Below are 23,647 nucleotides of genomic sequence, written 5' to 3'. Positions count from 1 at the left end.
GAAGATTGCTTTTGAGATTTTTGCACCTTTCAAGTGGAATAATCAGTTATCACAGCTCCACTTTGATGATTTGATTCCTTGTAATCATTTCAAGTATTTTTATTATGGACTCCATTCACTCTGAATGTACATGTACCTTTTGGGGTTTTTTATGTTTTGCTTTGATGATGTGTTTGATGTGTTAAATGATGAATGAATGTTTGTAAGAAAAATGCTCTTAACTGAATAAAATAAGGTTTACTTAAGTGATAAACAAAAGTCTTATAGCACTTTATTGTACTGTGGTGATGATTATTGTAGCCAAAGGGAGTGCCAGACCAACACCACCCATGTGTTTATTATAGTCCACCATATTTGAATTCTCTTCATGATCTCTTTGCTTTCTAAGGTGTAAGAATCAGAAAATGCCTTCTACTTACTGGACAATCTGGAGAGAATACTGATGAAATTTCTGATGAAAGATGAGTCTAATATTTTTTTGGTATATATCATGTCTATAAAGCCCATGAAACCATAATTCAGCTTTTGAAAAATGGCTGGGATTGACTTTGGAGTGAAATTCCAACCACAAATATTGAATACAAGAGATGAACACATGAGAAAAGGTAGAATGGAATAAGCTCTGTTTCTCCCTATGTCTCTTCAGACAAGTATAAATGTGTAACTGCAAACATGAGATAGAACACAATGTTGCCTTCTATGCATCTTGAAAATAAACTGAAACCATTACCATTATGCTTCACTTCCCTTTTTATAGTTTGCATTCACATTACCTTTTATCCGTCCCCATCAGAACATTCTGTCTAATCTTTCCTCCAACTCCTATCATTGTTTATGAGGCCCTAAACCACATTTTCAAATCACTGTTTATTTGGAAGGACCCTTTGGTCACCAAATGCCAAGCCTTTGTCAAATAAACACGCTTGCGCAAAATCTATTTCAGTGCCTTCCTCATCTTTTATGCATGTCTTCCTCCATTCATTCACTTCTGCCTACTTATTGTTGAACTGATAAGGAAAATAGATTCTGCTTCTTTGAAGAAAGTTGGAGAGAGAGCAACGTGTCTGTAGCAAATGGTAGTCTGATAAATATCTTGTACGGATATCCTGCTGTTGTATTTGGTTCTTAATTGAACACTGCTAAACAGCTCAAATCCATTGGAGTAGGTAGGCTAATCGGGAACCTTTATCATCAATAAATGATTGAAATAGTATTGGTTGTGTGTCTGACTCATTTTCATTGCAATAAAAAATCACATTGAAAAAAGAATGCATTAAGCAAAGAAAATAACTAATGGCTGCAAAGAGCCTTTTATAAAATAAAAACTACTTTTATGTTAAAATAAAGTTTTTTTTTTCCTGTCACTGCCTTTGTGAGTGAAAGATGAGCATGTACTGTCTCTGAGCACTAATTACTGATGAAGGCAGCGATTACACATCACAAATACATTTTCTCAATATTGTGATAACTAAAACTGACAGACACATTAGAGACCATGATCAATAAGCCGACTTCATTTGTAGCGTTCCCTACCTATGTCTTACTCAGTGTCGCAATTGGAAAATGTTATCTTAAAGTAAATTATGCCAAACAATAAACCTGACATATAATAAGTGAAGCTTAAGCTAAAAAAAAAAAAAAAGTACATGCGCATTCATCTGCTCTCACACAAAGAGTCACCAAACAGATCTAATTTCCATCCTACTGCATCCTAAGTAGGTCTATGTGTGATGTCTTTCATTGGTGAATTACCATATAAATAAGTGCCACTGCTTATCAAGCTTTATTTAAGAGGCATGACAGGGTGATAGTACATTGAAAAAAAAAAAATATATATATATAAGATAGTATAGGAAAGTGAACAACACCCTGCTAGCTGCACGGTGTGTTTTTCTTACTAAATTTCCATACACAGATGGATAGAAACGGATTTCATTTGTATCAAAACTATTGCGATACATGACCCGAGAGATGTATGCATGATGCTGAAGCTGAAGCGCTACATGTCTTAATTAATGAAATAATCAATCAGACCCCATCTGTTTCAGCACGAGCAGGGTTCATAAAGGTATAGTGGGGTATAGTATTTGGTGTGGAAGCACAACAAATAAAAACAAAGGAAAGAACAAGAAAAAAACAGGAAAGAAAGAAAACTGTGCAGAATGTAAACCGAAGAAGTCACCACCTTACTACTTGTAGCTACATCAATATTATGCTGTTTTGTAGGGATGAGCAAGTACACCACTATTTGTATCTGTATCCTGTTTACCCATCTGAATTATCTTTTCCAACTGACTTTATATCACCAGCAATCAAGCAGACGAAAAAAAAACCCCAAAACAAACACAGTCACTGACTGATGCACAATCGTGCTGCTGTGTTAAAAACACAGTGTATTTTATGGAAAAAAGTTCAAGATTGCAAGTTGTCTGCTGCAATATCGTAAGAGGGGTGTAATATTTTAGCTCGCTTACCCTAGCAATACATGCAGATGCTAGATGAGGCCGATACAAAGCAATCAAGCAGACAAAAAAAACCCAAAACAAACAGTCAGTGACTGATGCGCAATCGTGCTGCTGTGTTAAACAGTGTATTTTATTTTTAAAAAATAAGATTGCAAGGTGTCTACTGCAATATAGTTAGAGGGGTGGAATATTTTAGCCCGCTTACCCTAGCAATACATGCAGATGCTAGATGCCGCCGATACAAAGCAATCAAGCAGACAAAAAAAAACCCCAAAACAAACAGTCAGTGACTGATGCACAATCGTGCTGCTGTGTTAAACAGTGTATTTTATTATAAAAAAATGGGATTGCAAGGTGTATGCTGCAATATAGTAAGAGGGGTGTAATTTTTAGCCAGCTTACCCTAGCCATACATGCAGATGCTAGATGCCTCCAATTAGTGGCTTAATAATAATAATAATGAGTACCCGGCTCATCCCTACTGTTTAGGATGTAAAAGCTAAAACACTAATACAAATAACTAATTAAAATACAAAGTATTTAAATATATTGGATGTATAAAGTAGTTGTTTTTTTAAATTGTAACTATCACAGAACAGCCAGACAGCCCTGACGTAAATAGACAGACATGTAGACAGTGAACTGGCATTGTCCAACTACAAGATGGAACTATTAATGCTGCACTTTAGCCAAAAAGGAACTTACATTTAGTCCCTAGCACTTTCTGTATGCATAATGTAAAAGTTCATTTTTTTAGCGGCTGGTTGGTGTAGTGGGTCTCAACATCAGCACTTGGCACAGGGGACTGTGGTTGGAATTCTAGTCACGGTAAATGGCAAAGTATGACAATATATATTATTCATTTTCAATACTAGCCCTCATAGTGTCTGCCATGAAAAAAAAATCTGTCTGGTCAAGTCCCCATACACAACCCATAACTGATTAATTACACATCAACATAAATAGTTAGTAGTAGCAGATACAATTAGTCATTAATTTAATTTTAACAAAATGAAACAGTATTCTTTTGTGACAAATAAAAAATAAATTTCTGAAATGTAATGTAATGTTTTGTCAAACCCAGTCTCATGTACCATCTCGTCACGTGCACTGGATTTATTGTGAGACCCCTAATAATTGATTATTTCCAAAAAAAACATTGCAATTTTTCCAAAACAATTGTACCAATAAAATTATATTATATATTGTAATGGTAATGATAATAGTTTTATTTCATTTGAACATGCATCAGATTACAATTGAGTGCATCCCATAATCAGTTCAGAGTTCCACATGTCCAAAAGGAGTAGGAAGAAGCAAAGCTTATTAAATCCTACCCCTCCATCTGGTACTTTTACAATCAGTAACATTTACATTTGTTCACTTCCTGCTTTCCATAATACAGTTTAAGGTTTTTTTTTGTTTTTTGTTTTTAAATACCATCCAACTACATAATGGGTACCATAGTAAGTGTCAATATAGTGATATATATAGCACATCATGACTGGATCAAGACTCTTCATCCTTGTATTAAAATATATAATTTAGCTTAGTTTAGTACTGCTGAGTTGCTTGTCGAAAGGTCAACATATCGAGAAAGAAATAACAATAATAAATAGTCTTTCAAGACTCATCAGTCTTTTGTGTTTAGAAAAGAAGACGATTCAATTAGAAAAATGACAAGGAAACTTAAAAGCGCTCACCATGTTAACGTCACCGATGAGAGCAGCATAAACTGGCTCAACTGACATTCTTTTTTATATTGCTATAGTTTTTGTATCTCTCGGTTGCTGAGACATAATCAATTAAATGTATATAGTTACATGACATAAACATGAGCATAACTCGATATTATGTGTTACCAAGAACCTGTGTGCAGGACAGCATTGATTTTTATTTCACACTTCATTCGGCCTGTAATTAACGCTTAATCCAAGGTTCAAATTGACCTCAGAGCCAAATGAAGCATTTAGACAAGGAAGCCAGCAGTGTATGAAGTACTATCCCCAACTTATCATTCACAGCACCTTTCATACCATTCACTTTTAATATAATGGCTTTGCAGAGTTTATTAAATGCAAGAGCATTAAGTCTGACCAAAGTGCCGCCTTGTACTATACATGTGAAATTCGGAAATTCTGTAAGATTCACTTGCCTGCTGCTGCTTCACCTCTCTTCTTGTTAAAGTACTTCTCTTTTCCAAGCAAAGTTCACAACAATGAAGAGTGCTAGTAGTGGTGAACGCAGATGACCCTGTTGTCTTTTCATGGTGATTCTTTAAAGGGAAAAATGTGTGTCTGCTGCAAGAAATTGCCGATGACACCAATATAGAGAGGAAATACAGTTGAGAGTTTTGGAGGATTTTCCTCAGAAAAGTAAATTAGTCCCTAAATTGGAGTAAAAAAACAAGTGCACTGTATGTATGCAGCTGTAACTGCGATCGACTCTGTCGATTGTTATTATCCAGGTCATGGTAATCTGCAATGGAGGCGACAGGAGGACACCTCTTGTTATTGAAGACGTTTCAGCTTTAATCCGAAAGGCTTCTTCAGCTCTGAATCTTTTGGTACAGAGTTCCCATATTTATGCCTCCGGTGGGTGTGTTCCCTCGGGGGACTCCAGCCTCCAAGACAGAACCAATCTCACTCCAGAGCAGGTATGTGATTTACTTCAAATCTGCCTTAACAGCACCTACTTTCGATTTAATGAGTGTCCCTGCAAGCAAAAACATGACTTTGTCATTCAGTCAGCTGTCCCACCCACACGGATTCAACCTTTGCAGGTTCAATAATATCATTACATTTGTTTATGAATTTGGAAAAGTTGATGGAAGGTGTAGTGTCAGGTAATTGTATGTTGTGGTGTGAAATCAATGTACAAGGGATTTCCAGTAATGCCTAAGAGGACCAAAATTAGCCAAAATATTGTAAGTATTACATGTTATGAAAAATGCACCTGTTACTACATGGTTATAGCATGCATATAAAACCATTAAAAAAAATAAAAACTCAATTTCTATCAATGAAATGAATAATCACACAGACACAATCAACCAACTTTTGTATCTCTCTTTCACAGACGTACACACACATACCAGTGGATGAAAGCCAACTGAAGGTGCAAGAGCAAAAATTGAAACCTTCCTCTGCACATCAATTATCTAATTAAAGAGAATTATCAGAGCCTCCTCGTTTTCTTCAAAAGTGTCTCTCTGGATTCCATTGCAGTAGGAATTTACTGTAAAGCACCTCAGAAAATTGAGGGCTAAGTCGAAAAAAATAATTGCATCTAAAACATGCTCGGCTCATCAAAATATAATAAGAGGGGAAGGATGGGAAGGATTCTCTGGCAGGAAACTACTTCTGTCATCAACAGCATACTGTAAGTAGCTAATATTAATGATGGAACTCAGCTATCATAAACTTGAAGGACATGACACAGTTACGTATTTGATATTTAGCAGGTACATATTGCTACATATTGTAGAACTTTTAGAGTTGTTTGATAATGGTATCTCAACAAAAACTACAATATAGAGGGTTTTTATGAGTACACAGTAGGGATGTCTCGTGATGAGATTTGTCAATTCGAGAAAAGCTTAGCACATAGTCCAAATAAAGAAAATGGGGTACAGTGTTTTGGGAAATGGGTTATTTTTCAGGGACCGTCTTATCAATAAATAAAAAAATGTAAAGGAAATATTGCATAATAATAATAATAATAATAATAATAATAATAATAATAATAATACATTTTATTTGTATAGCGCTTTTCAAAATACTCCATAAACTTTACAGAAGAATGGAGTTGAATAAAAGCAAGTAAACAGAGTAAAAGATATATTAAAATACAACATTCATTCGTTAATACACAGTTAAAACATAAGTAAAAGCGGGGTGGGGCATAATAATGCAATAGTATGGATGATGTATTATTATTATACAGTATATTATAACGGTTATTTGTTCTATATTTTTCATATTTTTTCATTGTACATCTCTTAAAATGAATGTTACAGTCTCATCTTGTATCATGCATCGTCTCGTCTTGTGAGCTGGGTTTTTATTGTGACACCCTTGGTAAAGAAATTAATAATTGTTGAAACAATCTTGAAAAGTTGATCAATATATCAGCACACTCGTAATCAGCATCATTTGAACAGCACTGCCAACAATCCAACACCTGAATCACCAAGTCAATAAAACGTTTCATTTAGCTTTTCAGAAACACTTTTTTCTATGATGAATATGCCTCAAATACGTTTGGCAGTCCTCAGGATCAAGTCATATTTTCACGTGGCGGGCGGCAGGCAACATGGGTTGAATAAAGGGAGCCAGAAAGTATAGAAAAATACAAACTCGAATATTTTACTCTTTTGCAGCTTGAAGACCGAGGTCATAGCCTTTGAAATAGCACCGAGATGTTAGTATTCAGTGGATGCTGGTTGGATCTGACAAAAGATTCCTACATGAAAATTATGATGCATTTTGTCTGCTTCTTATTCCATATTCAATGTAATGATGGACGTGATTTAATGCGTTGAATATGATATTGATAATGGTCTGTGACTTCTGCTTTTACTAATAAAATGGTTGCATACATTTGTATTGAGCTCATCTGTACTCAAATTACGATGAATGTGAAAAAGGTGATTAAAAATGCATAGAAATGAAAGATATAATCAACTTAAACTGTTTGCATTACACATTTATTGGATTTGAATTGCTGTGCAATAATTATATTCCTATATAATCCAACATTTTCACAGAGGAGGGTTTCATTTTGATCAGTCATTCCCCAGATCATCCCTGCAGTCAGCCTTTCCAATACATATTGGTTTTCTATCCACAAGATCTGTGTTGTGTCTTTGGTTTGGGTTCACTCAAGTCTTCTTCTTACTTATGGAGTGAATGATGGTCATTGAGTGAAATTTCAGACCTTCTATACATTTCGATGCAAATGCATACATCAGTGAGCATCTTCACTGCAATGAGGATTTAGACATATCGTTGAACATTGACTTTTTAGTACATAAATAAACGTGTTTGTCGGACTGTTGCTGGACACGTATCGTTTTCACAAAGCACAGCCTTCTGGATTTTTTTTCTGTGTTCAATCTCTGATGCATTTGTGTTGCTAGTATTGGGTGAAGACATAATCTAAGCTCTGCATCAATAAAGTGGAAAAGGACCGTTAGAACAGGTGGGTCTAACAATGAACAATGGTTTGGTTTGGATGGAACGCTACTACACAAACTAACAACATGGACAGTGAAAAGCATGACAAAAAACTGTTTGTCGGTGGTATCATACTATATCTCCATCAGGATACGTCCTGATTCTGATAGTATTTAAAATACTGTCAAATCAGTTTGCAAACTTTATCCATAAACCTTTTATAGTGCAACGTTTGGTTTAAAGATGTCATTGGGGATGCTAAATGGTAATGGTAATGGTTTTATTTCATTTGAACATGCATCAGATTACAATTGAGTGCATCCCATAATCAGTTCCCAGTTCCACATGTCCAAAAAGAGTAGGAAGAAGCAAAGCTTATTAAATCCTACCCCTCCATCTGGTACTTTTACAATCAGTAACTGTTTCATTTGTTCACTTCCTGCTTTCCATAATACAGTTTAAGTTTTTTTAAATGTTTTTTTTAAATAATGTACCTCGTACCGAAGTAGGAGGTGATATGAGCATCCAATGCCATAATGGGTACCATAGTAAGTGTCAATATAGTGATATATATAGCACATCATGACTGGTTCAAGACTCTTCATCCTTGTATTTAGCAAACATCAACTGCTTGTATTGTTTCTTGAATTGGCTCATCGTTGTGCATTGTTTGATTTCCTTACTCCATTCCATAGTTTGATTCCACATACTGAAATGGCTATTTTAACATAGTCCTAGCATAGAAGTGTTTCAAATGTAGTTCTTCCCTGAGATCATATTTCTCCTCTCTTGTAGAAAAGTACTGGATGAACTAAGATTAGATCATCCAATGCCCAGCACCCCAGCAATCCCTGCTGGCCTCCAACAAGGAACCAAAATAGCCGTACCCACAACTATGTGTGATCCCCGGGCGGGCCAACGTTTGGGATGGTTTCTTTGTACTGTGGTTCGACAGTCCTTTTCATCGTGCCGCCAACATGACAATCGCATGTGTTCAATGTGACACCCGATATCCAACCATCACTGTACCTCAAAAAGCACCATCTGCAGGCTGTTGAGGCCCCAGCTCAGCCAGACAGCAGCAAGTCACTGCAATTGATGGGTTGGCGACCTCTGTGGCCGACCTCTCTCTTAATTATTATATTTACATGCATGCACACATGCAAATGAGTCAGATTTCCCCCAAATAAATCGGTACTGATACAATAGAGGGTGATTGGGGTCATTTCAGCTCCTGCTTTATTCAGCTATGTAGGTAGAGAAAAAGAATGACGCTAATAGCTGGCATAACTAAAAACCTTTGGTCTGACGCATTACATTAACTTTCCATTGCTCTTTCGTGTTGTTGGTAGCATTTTAATTCGTTTTTAAATTTGTGTTTAAATGAAATTTGCTTTAAATCACCATTAAATCATCTTTACAGTGTTTTGACTGACTACTTTTAATGTCATCTACTGCTGTTATTGTTGTTGACTACTCATCACGAACAAAAATTGGACATATAATTTATGACATTATAGAAACCGGCACGTGTGTAGAAAGCTCCCTTTGATTGCAAATGTTTGTATGTGTATTGTCAATCTTTTAGGTGTTTACATTTATTTTCAAAAGCTGGTTTTCAGCCAATTATTGCTTTAATGCTACTTTTTTTTTTAGTACATGTAAACGTTCTGAGTGTCAAGGGTGTAGAAAATGTGTTTCTATAAATAATGTATGATGCCATAGAAACATGCATACTGAATTAGAATGTTACTTTATGTTTGAAATGTGAATTAAAACAAGAATACAATATGCTGAGCCCTTTCAAACCAAACATTGATTTATGTCACAAACGGCTCTGTTACCTTATTCATCACACTAAAATGACCGGAAAATGTGCTGATAAGGTAAAACCAAAAGGTAACATGCCGTTGCCTCCGGTACTGTGGAATATTGTCAAAGTAAGCGCTCACTCCCTCAGCTACAGTCATGAATGCTGGATAACGTTCCCAAAAATGGGGCTGCAAATCTAAGCAGCCAGTTCGTTCTGCAGGGAGTCTCAACAGGGAGGTCAGATTTATGTTCATGCATCCGTAAGTGGACATGTGTGTGTGTGTACTGTGGGTGGCGTACTGTCACTCGGAAAGGATGCACACATAGCATCGCATTCTGATGTTGACTCTGAACTAACACGCTGCTGTTGATCCCATTCATCACTGTCCTAGAAAGCCTGATGTTGCAAACACATTCTCAATGTCCCGAGCATGCATATCGCTCAGTTTCGCTCCCCGACTCGTGTTTAACAGTTAAATTCTTCCAAATGAGGCGTTGTCAGTTATATGTCCTTCTGTGATTTTTTTTTTTTTTACAAATTACACTCCTGTAGCCACACTCCTGTAGCCTTCACAAAAAGGTTAATTAATGAACTGCAAGATAATTGGCTGTAAAAGGCTGGTTAAACGGGTACAGATACATTCCCCAAGAGAAATGTCATAAATAAAAATAAAAATAAAAATAAAAATAAAAATAAAAATAAAAATAAAAATAAAAATAAAAATAAAAATAAAAATAAAAATAAAAATAAAAATAAAAATAAAAATAAAAATAAAAATAAAAATTCATTTTCAAGATAATAACCTAAGCTTGGGTTTTCTTTCCTCCCCCCTCCTCTTTCTATAAAAGATGTTGAGTATTTACTGATTTTTTTATTAAAGATATTCATAAAACTGTTTTTAAATCATTGGCACGGTTGCCCCTGTTTGTACATGTGTTCGTGAGTTGTGTTTGAATTGAATTATGTATTAAAAAAATGTTCTTCATATTATGTTAAAATCTGTACACCTGTTAAATGAATGTTATTGCCCTTCGACAGGTGATACTCATCAAAACAGGTCGCCGGATTGGTTGCCTGCACCCATCGGGGACATACATATATGTGTGTAGGGCGGAAGATGGGATCTAATATGTCTGATGAAGGTCAAACGGACCGAAACGTTACCTAAATAAACTAATGAATGAGAGCGACACAGTGTGCGGGAACCTCTTTTTGAACACTTTGTTGGCTACTCCTGCTTCCTACGCACCTGTGTATCTTCAGGTGTGCTGAGACTCTGCATTCACTCTAAGATAATAACCTTGAAAGACAGCCCCATGTTCTGTAGCTTCTTGAGCTGTGACATCACCCCAGTACGACATCCAGCAAGGTCGGCTGTCGCCATGTTGCTTTCTGTGTCATCACCTGTAAACATCACAAGAGTTTTCAGCACAATTTTGCAAGTTTTTGGAGAGATTGCTAAGATTTTGTTTCATATGAGAATGCAGCAATTGCATGGCTCACAGTGTTTGTCTTTGTTCGTCTGACCTGCTGGGACAGTAACATGTTCATACAAATGATATTATTATATAACACTGTCCCAAGACTACAGCAGTGCTGCACCAAGTTAATGAAACCCATCAACATTTTAATTGAATTGCTTTAAAGTTCAACAACACGTGTACAACATTTTGGAACCTGTTTTCATACATACATGGGTAAGTACTCTACTTGACCCCAGTATGCTGAGGTAAATACTGTACTACGCTAAAGGCAATAGCAAATTAGGTCCCTGGCATTGCATTAGGAAACAGATTGTAGCAGAAACAAGGAAGTCCAGACACAAAGTCACACCTGTCATGCAGAAGAAAAACAAGTTGGAAGACACTGAAAAGAAGAATTGACTAAGAGATTTTCCAGTACTTATAATAATGGACTGGAAAACACAAAGGTTTGTGTCCTTACCTAATCCCATTTTAAATTCAACAATTCAAATTCAGCAACAACAACAAAAATGGTTTATCTTCAAAGTCCCATGGCTGCCCGACACTGTATCTTTTCTCTGAAAACCATTGTCATGACTGTAATATATAACTTTTATGACAAAAATCCACCCATCCACCAGTATGCAGGTGCCACAAATAATTGATACAACACATGGCTGATGTCAGCTTAATAGACTAAATAATATTGCCAGCGAAATGACCCAGCTTTGTCATCCTTTGTATTTCAGAGAACTACTATTTCTTCACATGAATCACTCAATATGCATACGACATTTACATAAACATGGATAAATAATTAAGAACAAATGAGCATGTATCCCACTAAGGCATACAATTAATCAGAAATCCATAATACAATTTTGATTAATTCACCTTTAATAATTAATCATTTTATATTTGTGGCTCAGCTTGTTTGTTAAACTGTCAGAGGACATTTATCATCATCAGTTGTATATAAAATGTAATTGTCTTGCACGTGAAACTCCAACAGACACACACTTGTTCTTTCTCTTTATTGGCAAACAACACAAAGAGGTGGAACTGTACAACTGAACAAAAAAATGCTCAACAGTATCTTATAAGCGTCCTACCAAGTCAACAAGGATTGGGAAAAAAGCGATTTATCAAAGTAAAAAATTAGTATAACGTTAAACATTGCTTAAACAGGACCTATTGTCCTCATTTTGGCCGTTTGGATAGAGTCGTTTCATCCAATGAAGTATCTACACAGGAAAACCAGCACAGAAAGCTTTCTAGATCTTCCAGAATCTGCACATATACGTATGTACCAGCTGTATTTAGTCATGAGTTTGAACCTCACACGAGGTAGGTGTTTTAGAATCATAAAGCTCAAGAGTAGACTTCCTAGTTTTTCAAACCTTGAGATTTTGAGCATGAAGTTGTTAAACTTGATTTGACCTGTTTAAAAGTTTTTAGCATTTGTCAGCCGGCCTCGTTGGCGCAGTTGGCAGCGCGTCAGTCTCATAATCTGAAGGTCGTGAGTTCAAACCTCACACGAGGCAGGAGTTTTAGAATCATTAAGCTCAAGAGTAGACGTCCTGGTGTTTCAAACCTTGTTTAACTTGACTTGACCCGGTTGAAAGTAACACGACCTGCATTGACTGGACACAACATTAGGTACATTCTGCATGGAATGCTGGAAAACTGCTTGTAGTACTGAATGCAGTTTGTTTGAGAAAAATACAGTCAGCAAGGCTGACAAGTTATTGTTATATTTATTGCCATTTTTTAACTTCACACAGCTCATTTCAATGAAATATATGAATAATTAAAGAATAAAGGGTCAAAGATCACTTCCACACATACACAAATAGCTGAATAATAAACAATACATATAGCAACTTCTGATCAATCCACGTCAATTCCAGATATAAAATAAAGTACAGTTTCAAGCCCTGCACATTTCTGATGAAACCACACTCCTGGTTTATGCCCCACCCACTCTGAGTATGAATACATATCCAGATAATTTAGATGGGTGAACAGATACAGATAATAGTGTACTCGTTCTTCCCTTGCTGTAATCATAGTGCCTGTTTTGCAAACCTGGCACATTTCATCGACAAACATGCATATATTTTGCATTCAAAAGACCATTTAAGTGATAACATTATCACAAGTTAGGTTTGCAATAATTTTCAATGATTTGAATATTTGTAATTACTGCAGCTTCGAGATAAGAGTCTAATGCAGCCATGCATTTAGCAAAAATGAAATGAATGCAAAATGAACAGAAACCAAATACTGTTTTGGCCATGTTACAGACTCATTTCTGCTTATAAACTAAACAAGTTTAAAGATTTCGCAGCCTGGGAGCCCTCAGCAAATTTGTACGTGTAGTTCTAAACAACGTTGTTGAAAAAAGTACAAAGAACGGTAATTACATTTGGGAGTCTCTCACTGACAGATCTTTTTTGTGCAACACACCTCTTGTTTAAGAAATACCCACCTTTTTCATTGGCAAGGTCAGAACTGACTTTAAAGGGGCTCTTGATGACCGCTATGGATGAGACGGATACTGCATCCTGATAATGCATTTACACACATACATATATAGCTGAACAAAACAATATAAATATAGCAGCTTCTCATTAATCCATATTAATTTCAAAGGTCTAAGGAGGGCGCCTGGTATTTGGCAACAATATCTGGTTCTTGGGACATGGATTATCATTCTTCTTATCCCAGCTATCTGGGATACACCCTGGACTGGCCGTGTGCCAATCACAGGGCCAAGATTCACACACAGACAAGTAATAATTTTATGTAATGACAACTGCATCAACTAAGTGGTTTAATTTGTCCTCACCAAGTACCCAATTTGTTTTTGACACCTTCTGGTTTCTTAATCATCTTAGTATTGTTGGTGCAGCTGGCAGCACGTCAATCTCACAGCCTGAATCCTTTTATATCGATTAAGTTGTTTAAATCGACTTGACCAAGTTAAAATGTTTTTTTTTTGGATGTCTTGTAGCTTTTGACAGCCAGTCTTGTTGGTGCAGCTGGCAGCGCGTCAGTCTCATCTAAAGGTTCTGAGTTATAATTTCACACAAGGAAGGGTTTTTCTTATGGAAGCCCGTTTCCACCACTGAAAAAGGTATCCTTATGGTAAGTCATTATCATGAGATGAAAAAAAAAGTCGAAATTATAGGATGAGAAAGTCAAAATTATGAGATGAAAAGTCTAAAACACACAATCTGACTTAAGACAGCCTGAACAATATGGAATCACTAAATAAAGTTACATACAATTCTCCTTGGTTGGAGAATTAAGAGCACACATAAGAGCACATAAACACAGTGCGCTCGAACCTCACACGAGGCAGGTGTTTTAGAATCATAAAGCCCAAGAGTAGACTTCCTGGTGTTTCAAGATTTTGAGCATGTAGTTGTTAAACTTGACTTGACCTGGTTAAACGTTTTTAGCTGCTGTTTGCCAGCCTCGTTGGCGCAGTTGGCAGCATAAAGCTCAAAAGTAGACTTCCTTGTTTTTCAAACCTTGAGTTGTTAAAATTGACTTGGACCGGTTAAAAGTTTTTAGCTGGTGTCACTCAGCCTCGTTGGCGCAGCTGGCAGCGCGTCAGTCTCATAATCTGAAGGTCGTGAGTTCAAACCTCACACGGGGCAGGAGTTTTAGAATCATAAAGCTCAAGAGTAGACTTCCTGGTGTTTCAAACCTTGACATTTTGATCATGAAGTTGGCTTGAACCATTGACTTGACCCGGTTACAAGTTTTTAGCTGCTGTCAGCCGGCCTCGTTGGCGCAGTTGGCAGCGCGTCAGTCTCATAATCTGAAGGTCGGGAGTTCGAACCTCACACGGGGCAGGAGTTTTAGAATCATAAAGCTCAAGAGTTGACTTCCTGGTTTTTCAAACCTTGAGTTGTTAAAATTGACTTGGACCAGTTAAAAGTTTTTAGCTGTTGTCAGCCGGCCTCGTTGGCGCAGTTGGCAGCGCGTCAGTCTCATAATCTGAAGGCCGTGAGTTTGAACCTCACACGGGGCAGGAATTTTAGAATCATCAAACTCAAGAGTAGACTTCCTGGTGTTTCAAACCTTGACATTTTGATCATGAAGTTGTTGAAGTTGGCTTGAACCATTGACTTGACCCGGTTACAATTTTTTTGCTGCTGTCAGCCGGCCTCGTTGGAGCAGTTGGCAGCGCGTCAGTCTCATAATCTGAAGGTCGTGAGTTCGAACCTCACACGAGGCAGGTTTTTTAGAATCATAAAGGTCAAGAACCTGGGGAGACTGAGCCTTCTCCATCGCTGCCCCCACTCTCTGGAACTCTTTGCCCCACTCACTCCGTGCTTGCCCTGACCTTCCCGCCTTCAAAACAAATCTCAAAACCCACCTCTTTAAATCTGTTTTTAATGTCTAACCTTCTATATCTGACTGCTGTGCCCCGCCCTGCTTTTTTAACCAATGAATGTTGTATTTTGGTGTGTCTTTTATTCTGTTTACTTGCTCTATTCAACTTCATTCTTTTGTAAAGTGTCTTTGAGTATCTTGAAAAGCGCTATACAAATAAAATGTATTATTATTATTATAAGAGTAGACTTCCTGGTTTTTCAAACCTTGAGTTGTTAAAATTGACTTGGACCGGTTAAAAGTTTTTAGCTGTTGTCCTCCGGCCTTGTTGGCGCAGCTGGCAGTGCGTCAGTCTCATAATCTGAAGGTTGTGAGTTTGAACCTCACACGAGGCAGGAGTTTTAGAATCATCAAGCTCAAGAGTAGACTTCCTGGTGTTTCAAACCTTGACATTTTGATCATGAAGTTGTTGAAGTTGGCTTGAACCATTGACTTGACCCGCTTACAAATTTTTAGCTGTTGTCAGCCGGCCTCGTTAGCGCAGCTGGCAGCGGGTCAGTCTCATAAGGTCGTGAGTTCAAACCTCACACGGGACAGGAATTTTAGAATCATCAAGCTCAAGAGTAGACTTCCTGGTTTTTCAAACCTTGAGTTGTTAAAATTGGCTTGAACCGGTTAAAAGTTTGAAGTTGACTTGAACCATTGACTTGACCCGGGTAAAGGTGCTGCAGCGGGCCTCGTTGGCGCAGTTGGCAGCGCGTCAGTCTCATAATCTGAAGGTCGTGAGTTCGAACCTCACACTTTTGTAGAATCATAAAGCTCAAAAGTAGACTTCCTGGTTTTTCAAACCTCGAGTTGTTAAAATTGACTTGAACCGATTAAAAGCTTTTAGCTGTTGTCAGCGGGCCTCGTTGGCGCAGTTGGCAGCATTAAAGATAACATAATGCACTTAACCTCAGGATTCAACAAATCTATCTTAATTTTAGATTGATTCCAGTATCATAAAACTCTGCCATCCTACACTGATCGTATGGCTGTTTTTGGATGCTGCAGATGAAATGAAGAAGAATCCGACAGGAATAAGTCCAAGGTTTTGAGAGACTTAAGTGAACGCTCATGAGAAATAAAGTGGGTCATGCCTGAGAAAGAGCATCATGCCCTTCCCAAGAATGCTCAGAAGAAACAAACAAACATTTAGATGGGATGGTGGCAATTTGTCGAATTTCAGAAACATTTGTACTGGCACGCATCACAAACGGAGGGGGATCCAGAAAGTGACTGTCCAGAAGGATTTTGAAAAACAGAACTTGAGTGAAACGACTGTTCAGTTGTTTTTCTGTAAGAAGAAAACAAACCAGAAGAGAGCAGTTTTGATTTTGACATTGATTTAACCGACTTTCAGCACCATCTATCAAAAAATCACATTACAGTTATTTAAATTTCCTTGTCGTTGCAAGTTTTATTAAATTGCTGTTAGAAAAAAGTGCAGCTTCGTGTGGTGTGATTGTTTAAATATTTGCATATATAATTCAATAAAGTCATAACCTTTATTCGCTTCTAACATGCTTCAAACAACCAAAAATGCAGTCAATGGACACCATCCATCCATCCATCCATCCATCCATCCATCCATTCTCTATACCGCTCCTAATGGACACCAAAGAATATATATTTTGTACATCTTCAATATTGCATATACATATACACTATACATGCATTCGTCAAAGGCTAAAACTTATCGATTCTAGAATAATTGTAATCACTATGTAAATTTGCAATTGTCCTGAAATCACTCTAGAAAACATGTCGGAAATGTAATATGTGAGTATAATATTAATGAAATATAAAACTACAACTTTATCATTTCTCTGTTTTAATGTAGAGGTAAACTGTTTCATACACATCATTTGTTATCTTGAGATTGCACCCTGACGTCAAGTCCACACAGACATCAAACACATATTCATCACATGCTAAGTCTTTGAAAACACACTCTTCAAGGCAGACTTGAACCTTATCCAAGTCCACAGGGTGCGAACAGTCTCTGCTTCATTGTAGATGTGGGACTGCATGCGAAATGGGGAGGGGGGACATCCATGAGGTGATTGTGAGTTGTGGACTCGGGCTCTGTGGTTGTTCCAAGTTGATGCATCTTCATTAAGTTCCTCCTGTGAGGCAAATATCAAAATAATCAGAATTCATAAAAAATATTGGATTTTAGATGACTGCACGAGCCAAGTAGTCTCCACTCATGGTCTGTTTTTTATGTGAAATTTCTCATTTGTTAGGGTGGATTGACACACTCAAAATTTACATATATACTGTATTTTCTCACCTACATCAAAATGTGGTGGAAGTTACTTATTATGATGCTAGGCCGTGAAGGTTCAATAATTTATTTTAAAGATAAATAAATCACATGTATAAAATATAGATAAATATAGAAACACTCAACTTCTACCAAGCCACCTGCTGAAACCATGGATATTTAGTCTTTCTACCAAAGACTGCGGACAAATGCTAGACCAAATTTAGATTTTCAGGTTTACTAAAGCTAACAGTCACGTGGCAGGTGTTTTAAAATCATAAAGCCAGAGAGTAGACTTATCGGTTTTTAAAACCTTGAGATTTTCACATGAAGTTGTTAAACTTGACTTGACCCGGTTAACAGTTTTTAGCTGTTGCTTGCCAGCCTCGTTGGCGCATTTGGCAGCGCGTCAGTCTGTCAACTTGTTGAACTTGACTTGAACCACTGACTTGACCCCGTTGAAAGTTTTCAACTATTGTCAGCCGGCCTCGTTGATGCAGTTGGCAGCGCGTCAGTCTCATAATCTGAAGATCGTGAGTTCGAACCTCACACGAGGCAGGTTTTTTAGAATCATAAAGGTCAAGAGTAGACTTCCTGGTTTTTCAAACCTTGAGTTGTTAAAATTGACTTGGACAGGTTAAAAGTTTTTAGCTGTTGTCAGCCGGCCTCGTTGGCGCAGCTGGCAGCGCGTCAGTCTCATAATCTGAAGGCCGTGAGTTCGAACCTCACACGGGGCAGGAATTTTAGAATCATAAAGCTCAAGAGTAGACTTCCCGTTTTTTCAAACCTTGAGTTGTTAAAATTGACTTGAACCGATTAAAAGCTTTTAGTTGTTGTCAGCTGGCCTCTTTGGCGCAGTTGGCAGCGCGTCAGCCCCATAATCTGAAGGCCGTGAGTTTCAACTTCACACGTGGCCTCGTTGGCGCAACCTCACACGAGGCAGGAGTTTTTGAATAATAAAGCTCAAGAGTAGACTTCCTGTTTTTTAAACCTTGAGATTTTGAGCATGAACTTGTTGAAGTTAACTTGAACCGTTGACTTGACCCCGTTAAAAGTTTTTAGCTGTTGTCAGCCGGCCTCGTTGGCGCAGTTGGCAGCGCGTCAGTCTCATAATCTGAAGGCCGTGAGTTTGAACCTCACATGAGGCAGCTGTTTTAGAATCACCAAGCTCAAGAGTAGACTTCCTGATGTTTCAAACCTTGCGATTTTGAGCATGAACTTGTTGAAGTTGACTTGACCTGGTTAAAAGTTTTTAGCTGTTGTCAGCCGGCCTCGTTGGCGCAGTTGGCAGCGCATCAGTCTCATAATCTGAAGGTCGTGAGTTCGAACCTCACATGAGGCAGGTGTTTCAGAATCATAAAGCTCAATAGTAGACTTCCTGGTGTTTCAAACCATGAGATTATGAGCATGAAGTTGTTAAAATTGACTTCAACCATTGATTTGACCCGATTAAAAGCTGTTGGTACAGGGCCTCGTTGGCGCAGTTGGCAGCGTGTCAGTCTCATAATCTGAAGGTCCTGAGTTCGAACCTCACACGAGGCAGGTGTTTTAGAATCATAAAGCTCAAGAGTAGACTTCCTGGTGTTTCAAACCATGAGATTTTCAGCATGAAGTTGTTAAACTTGACGTGACCCGGTTAGAATTTTTTGCTGTTGTTTGCCAGCCTCGTTGGCGCAGTTGGCAGCGCGTCAGTCTCATAATCTGAAGGTCCTCACACGAGGCAAGAGTTATAGAATCACCAAGCTCAGGTGTTTTAGAATCACCAAGCTCAAGAGTAGACTCCCTCGTGTTTCAAACCTTGAGATTTTCAGCATGAAGTTGTTAAACTTGACTTGACCCGGTTAACCGTTTTTAGCTGTTGCTTGTCAGCCTCGTTGGCGCAGTTGGCAGCGTGTCAGTCTCATAATCTGAAGGCCGTGAGTTCGAACCTCACACGAGGCAGGTGTTTTAGAATCATAAAGCTCAAGAGTAGACTTCCTGGTGTTTCAAACCATGAGATTATGAGCATGAAGTTGTTAAAATTGACTTCAACCATTGATGTGACCCGATTAAAAGCTTTTAGCTGTTGGTACAGGGCGCAGTTGGCAGCGTGTCAGTCTCATAATCTGAAGGTCGTGAGTTCAAACCTCACACGGGGCAGGAGTTTTAGAATAATAAAGCTCAAGAGTAGACTTCCTGGTTTTTCAAACCTTGAGATTTTGAGCATGAACTTGTTGAAGTTAACTGTTAACTTGTTAACCGTTGACTTGACCCTGTTAAAAGTTTTTAGCTGTTGTCAGCCGGCCTCGTTGGCGCAGTTGGCAGCGCGTCAGTCTCATAATCTGAAGGTCGTGAGTTCGAGCCTCACACGGGGCAGGTGTTTTAGAATCATAAAGCTCAAGAGTTGACTTCCTAGTTTTTCAAACCTTGAGTTGTTAAAATTGACTTGAACCGATTAAACGTTTTTAGCTGTCCTTTGCCAGCCTCGTTGGCGCAGTTGGCAGCGCGTCAGTCTCATAATCTGAAGGTCGTGAGTTCGAACCTCACATGGGGCAGGAGTTTTAGAATCATAAAGCTCAAGAGTTGACTTCCTGGTTTTTCAAACCTTGAGATTTTGAGCATGAACTTGTTGACGTTGACTTGAACCATTGACTTGACCCTGTTAAAAGTTTTTAGCTTTTCGCAGCCGGCCTCGTTGGCGCAGTTGGCAGCGCGTCAGTCTCATAATTTGAAGGTTGTAAGCTCGAACCTCACACAAGGCAGGTGTTTTAGAATCATAAAGCTCAAGAGTTCACGTCCTGGTTTTCAAACCTTGAATTGTTAAAATTGATTTGAACCGATTAAAAGCTTTTAGGTTGTTGTCAGCCAGCCTCGTTGGGGCAGTTGGCAGCGCATCAGTCTCATAATCTGAAGGCTGTGAGTTCGAACCTCACATGAGGCAGGTGTTTTAAAATCATAAAGCCAGAGAGTAGACTTCTCGGTTTTTCAAACCTTGAGATTTCAAGCATGAATTTGTTGAAGTTGACCTGAACCATTACTTGACCCGGTTAAAAGTTTTCAACTGTTGTCAGCTACCAAAGACTGCAGAAAAATGCCAGACCAAATTTTGATGTTTGGGTTTACTAAACCTGACAGTCATCTATGTTTTGAGCTTGAAGTTGTTATACTTGGCTTGACCCGGTTAAAAGTTTTTACGAGGCCCGTCACATTTGTGATTTAAATAAATGACAAAATAACTTTTGCAAAGGTGCAATGCATTTTTGAGGTAAATGAAACATTTTCAAATGTGCTAAAATACAAATGCAGTACTAAGCATTCAGAAGACATATTCAAATATGTAACATGTGACCCTGTGTTCTACACTGGTCACTAGGTGTCAGTAATGTTACATAGATGAGCACCAGTCACTGAATGCAATTGGACCTTGGTATGGTACTTCAGCTACATTATTTTATTGTACAACTTTAGTATTCCAGATAGAGAACACATATTACATTTACATATTACAGTTATTTTAGAGCAGTTGTCATATATGGGCGGTAGTGATACATAGGCACATTCCTTTCTCTTTAAATAATGAATACATTAAGTTTATTCATTCAGTCAACTAAAAATATACAGTTTCACTGCAAAAATAATGTATCTGAGAGTTGCTTTCGAAAGTCTTTTCTGGGGCAGAAACTCAAATGCCTTTATTAAATTACCATATGTCTCTATTATTCAGTGGTGCATTTGTCAAACAACACTCATTTGCACTTTGTTTTGGAAGAGTACACTACAGATAGAAGTACAATCATTGCATGATAACTCATTATGAAAATCAGTCGTTTGTGTTTGAACACAAATATAAATTTTAATACACACTCCCAGAGGCCGGTAATGTTATGACAAATCAGACTTTTGCTTTCTTTACTATCATGCAACATTTTATGCACTTCTGGTTTCATCAAGACTTACCTATTAAGATGATTAGGGAGATTTATAGCTCTGTGCGTAGAAATATGTGTTTGTAATGGAATATTAATTTTAACGATCTGGGTTGGCGCTGATATTTTTTTCTGAATGAACAAAGGGGCAACTTGCAATTAGGAGAACCAGAATGCCTAAAATGTCCTAAATTGTGTCCTGTCATATGTGTTCCTGTTCATGAAAAATAGCAAATCGAAAAACTGTGGTTAATTAAAACAAAGTATTGCTATCTGCAAAAGATTAGTATCACATATGACTGGGAATCCATAGTGACAGACTGACTGTTTAAAACAAACATATATATTTCTATAACAATAATAGTGGTGTTGTTCATATGCAAACGTCAAACCTCTGTGCAAATTGCTCCCACATAATTTAAGGATTCCTTTATGAATCAAAACTAACCTATTTTAATATGCATTGCACACAATCAGGCTTGTGTTCAAAGACACCCAGCAGACAATTAATGCCAGACTGGCCTTGGGCAGATTTCCAAAAGAGCAACTGAGAAAGAATATGGTTGAAAATGGTCAAACAAAATCACCGCACATTGAATTCCTGTAGTTTGTAGATGTGTTACGTAATAATGGATGTGGCACTATACTCCAAATACCTTTGTTTAATCTGCACTCGGGTAATGAGTGGTTAATAAATAAGTACACAAATCCCTCTACGAGTCTGCTATCCCAGTGGAGTTCTAAAAACCACAGGCATTGCAAACTCATTTTGGGCAGTTTTTATAGTTTTCTAATGAATGAACATCAACTGAAGAGCTGATGTTCCGTGCATGGATATGTATTATTCCTACATTTTTGCCGCACACTAGCCACTGTGTCTCTGACCCCCCGTTAGTGTATCACTTGCAGCAAGGGTACAAATCCCCAGCAGTATTGTATGTTAATGACCACTGGAGCTCTTGTTCTCCTGTTGGCAGTGAATAGTCCTCCTTGACTATTTCAAGTAAATGCAACCCATCCGTTTCGGCATATGACTTTGCTAGAAAATTTCTGATTTCCATTTGTTTTTTTTGTTTTTTTAATACACCCACGAAAAAAGTTTTCAGTTTTTTTAACAACTCTATGAAATATCCTAATGTCTTCTCTCATTATAAGCCAGCTATTGTTTCAATGATTGTAGCGCTTGTTTTAATGATTTCCCAAAAAATGTGCATTCAAATTAATATCTCAATAACTCATGGCTACATGGTGGAGCAGTGGTTTGCACGCTGGCCACACAGCTAGGAGACCCGAGTTCGATTCCACCCTCTGTATGGAGTTTGCATGTTCTCCCTGTGCATGGGTTTTCTCCAGGTACTCCAGTTTCCTCCAACATTCCAAAAACATGCTCGGTTAATTGGCGACTCCAAGTATAAGCCATAGCAATTGTACATTTGATCAAAGTTACTTCATATTTGTCAGTCATTGTAGTGTCATTGCAGTTAACGCAAAGGTAAAGGTCTCATGTTTCCTCATGAACCCAATATTACATAATTTTGCCTCGTGAGCTGGGTGTATCGTGGAGAAAACAATAACTACTATCTGATTCCTTGTCTTTTAAAGCAGCTTGAGAGTTATGCAATCAGTTTTTTTATATTTATTTTATATATTTATTATTTTAATTTTAACTGTGCAAGCATCATCTGTTTTTTTAAATGTGTTATACAAATGATCGGGTTCGATTGGTTATATGCCATGTGATTGACTGGTTACCAGTCCAGGGTGTACCCTGCCTCTTGACTGAAGTCAGTTGGGATAGGCTCCAGCTCACTTGTGACCCTAATGAAGACAAGCACTTGAAGGATGGACGTTCAGAGACATTTGTTACACATTAGCAAGAACAGCTCCAGGCATTGGTTCTGACAGAAAATAAGAAAGGAAGGACATCAGCAATTTATCTACGGATCAGCTATGGGACAACACTGAAACGATGGGACCAAGGACGCGACACTGAGAGGAGACTTCAGGCAATCCAAGAGGTATCTTAAACAAATTTCACATGGAATGAATACCCCTATTTATACCCCTGCAGAGCAGACGGAAAAAAAAAACACCAGCAGTGACACAACGAGTCGTATACAGTACGACCAAATCCTCTGTGACCACCACTTGCATAATCCATCTCGG

The 23,647-nt window shown here is 37.9% G+C and overlaps 14 non-coding genes across 14 annotated transcripts; all 14 read left to right on the top strand.

Moving 5' to 3' along the window:
* The first annotated feature begins 12,389 nt into the window (after positions 1-12,389).
* Positions 12,390-12,462, top strand: trnam-cau (transfer RNA methionine (anticodon CAU)). The gene has a single exon. It is a non-coding gene; the product is annotated as a tRNA-Met (tRNA).
* Positions 12,463-14,513: 2,051 nt separating this feature from the next.
* On the top strand, positions 14,514-14,586 carry trnam-cau (transfer RNA methionine (anticodon CAU)). The gene has a single exon. It is a non-coding gene; the product is annotated as a tRNA-Met (tRNA).
* A 125-nt stretch (positions 14,587-14,711) lies between these two features.
* trnam-cau (transfer RNA methionine (anticodon CAU)) lies at positions 14,712-14,784 on the top strand. The gene has a single exon. It is a non-coding gene; the product is annotated as a tRNA-Met (tRNA).
* A 106-nt stretch (positions 14,785-14,890) lies between these two features.
* trnam-cau (transfer RNA methionine (anticodon CAU)) lies at positions 14,891-14,963 on the top strand. The gene has a single exon. It is a non-coding gene; the product is annotated as a tRNA-Met (tRNA).
* A 134-nt stretch (positions 14,964-15,097) lies between these two features.
* On the top strand, positions 15,098-15,170 carry trnam-cau (transfer RNA methionine (anticodon CAU)). Its single transcript has one exon. It is a non-coding gene; the product is annotated as a tRNA-Met (tRNA).
* A 2,891-nt stretch (positions 15,171-18,061) lies between these two features.
* On the top strand, positions 18,062-18,134 carry trnam-cau (transfer RNA methionine (anticodon CAU)). Its single transcript has one exon. It is a non-coding gene; the product is annotated as a tRNA-Met (tRNA).
* A 106-nt stretch (positions 18,135-18,240) lies between these two features.
* On the top strand, positions 18,241-18,313 carry trnam-cau (transfer RNA methionine (anticodon CAU)). Its single transcript has one exon. It is a non-coding gene; the product is annotated as a tRNA-Met (tRNA).
* Positions 18,314-18,651: 338 nt separating this feature from the next.
* Positions 18,652-18,724, top strand: trnam-cau (transfer RNA methionine (anticodon CAU)). The gene has a single exon. It is a non-coding gene; the product is annotated as a tRNA-Met (tRNA).
* A 121-nt stretch (positions 18,725-18,845) lies between these two features.
* Positions 18,846-18,918, top strand: trnam-cau (transfer RNA methionine (anticodon CAU)). Its single transcript has one exon. It is a non-coding gene; the product is annotated as a tRNA-Met (tRNA).
* A 127-nt stretch (positions 18,919-19,045) lies between these two features.
* trnam-cau (transfer RNA methionine (anticodon CAU)) lies at positions 19,046-19,118 on the top strand. The gene has a single exon. It is a non-coding gene; the product is annotated as a tRNA-Met (tRNA).
* A 326-nt stretch (positions 19,119-19,444) lies between these two features.
* trnam-cau (transfer RNA methionine (anticodon CAU)) lies at positions 19,445-19,517 on the top strand. Its single transcript has one exon. It is a non-coding gene; the product is annotated as a tRNA-Met (tRNA).
* Positions 19,518-19,858: 341 nt separating this feature from the next.
* On the top strand, positions 19,859-19,931 carry trnam-cau (transfer RNA methionine (anticodon CAU)). The gene has a single exon. It is a non-coding gene; the product is annotated as a tRNA-Met (tRNA).
* A 106-nt stretch (positions 19,932-20,037) lies between these two features.
* Positions 20,038-20,110, top strand: trnam-cau (transfer RNA methionine (anticodon CAU)). Its single transcript has one exon. It is a non-coding gene; the product is annotated as a tRNA-Met (tRNA).
* Positions 20,111-20,423: 313 nt separating this feature from the next.
* trnam-cau (transfer RNA methionine (anticodon CAU)) lies at positions 20,424-20,496 on the top strand. Its single transcript has one exon. It is a non-coding gene; the product is annotated as a tRNA-Met (tRNA).
* The last annotated feature ends 3,151 nt before the right edge of the window (positions 20,497-23,647 follow it).

The sequence above is a fragment of the Doryrhamphus excisus genome, chromosome 8, assembly GCF_030265055.1.
Source record: "Doryrhamphus excisus isolate RoL2022-K1 chromosome 8, RoL_Dexc_1.0, whole genome shotgun sequence".
Taxonomy (NCBI): Eukaryota; Metazoa; Chordata; class Actinopteri; order Syngnathiformes; family Syngnathidae; genus Doryrhamphus; species Doryrhamphus excisus.
Note: the sequence above shows the minus strand (reverse complement) of the source record. Positions and strands in the feature narration are given on the sequence as shown.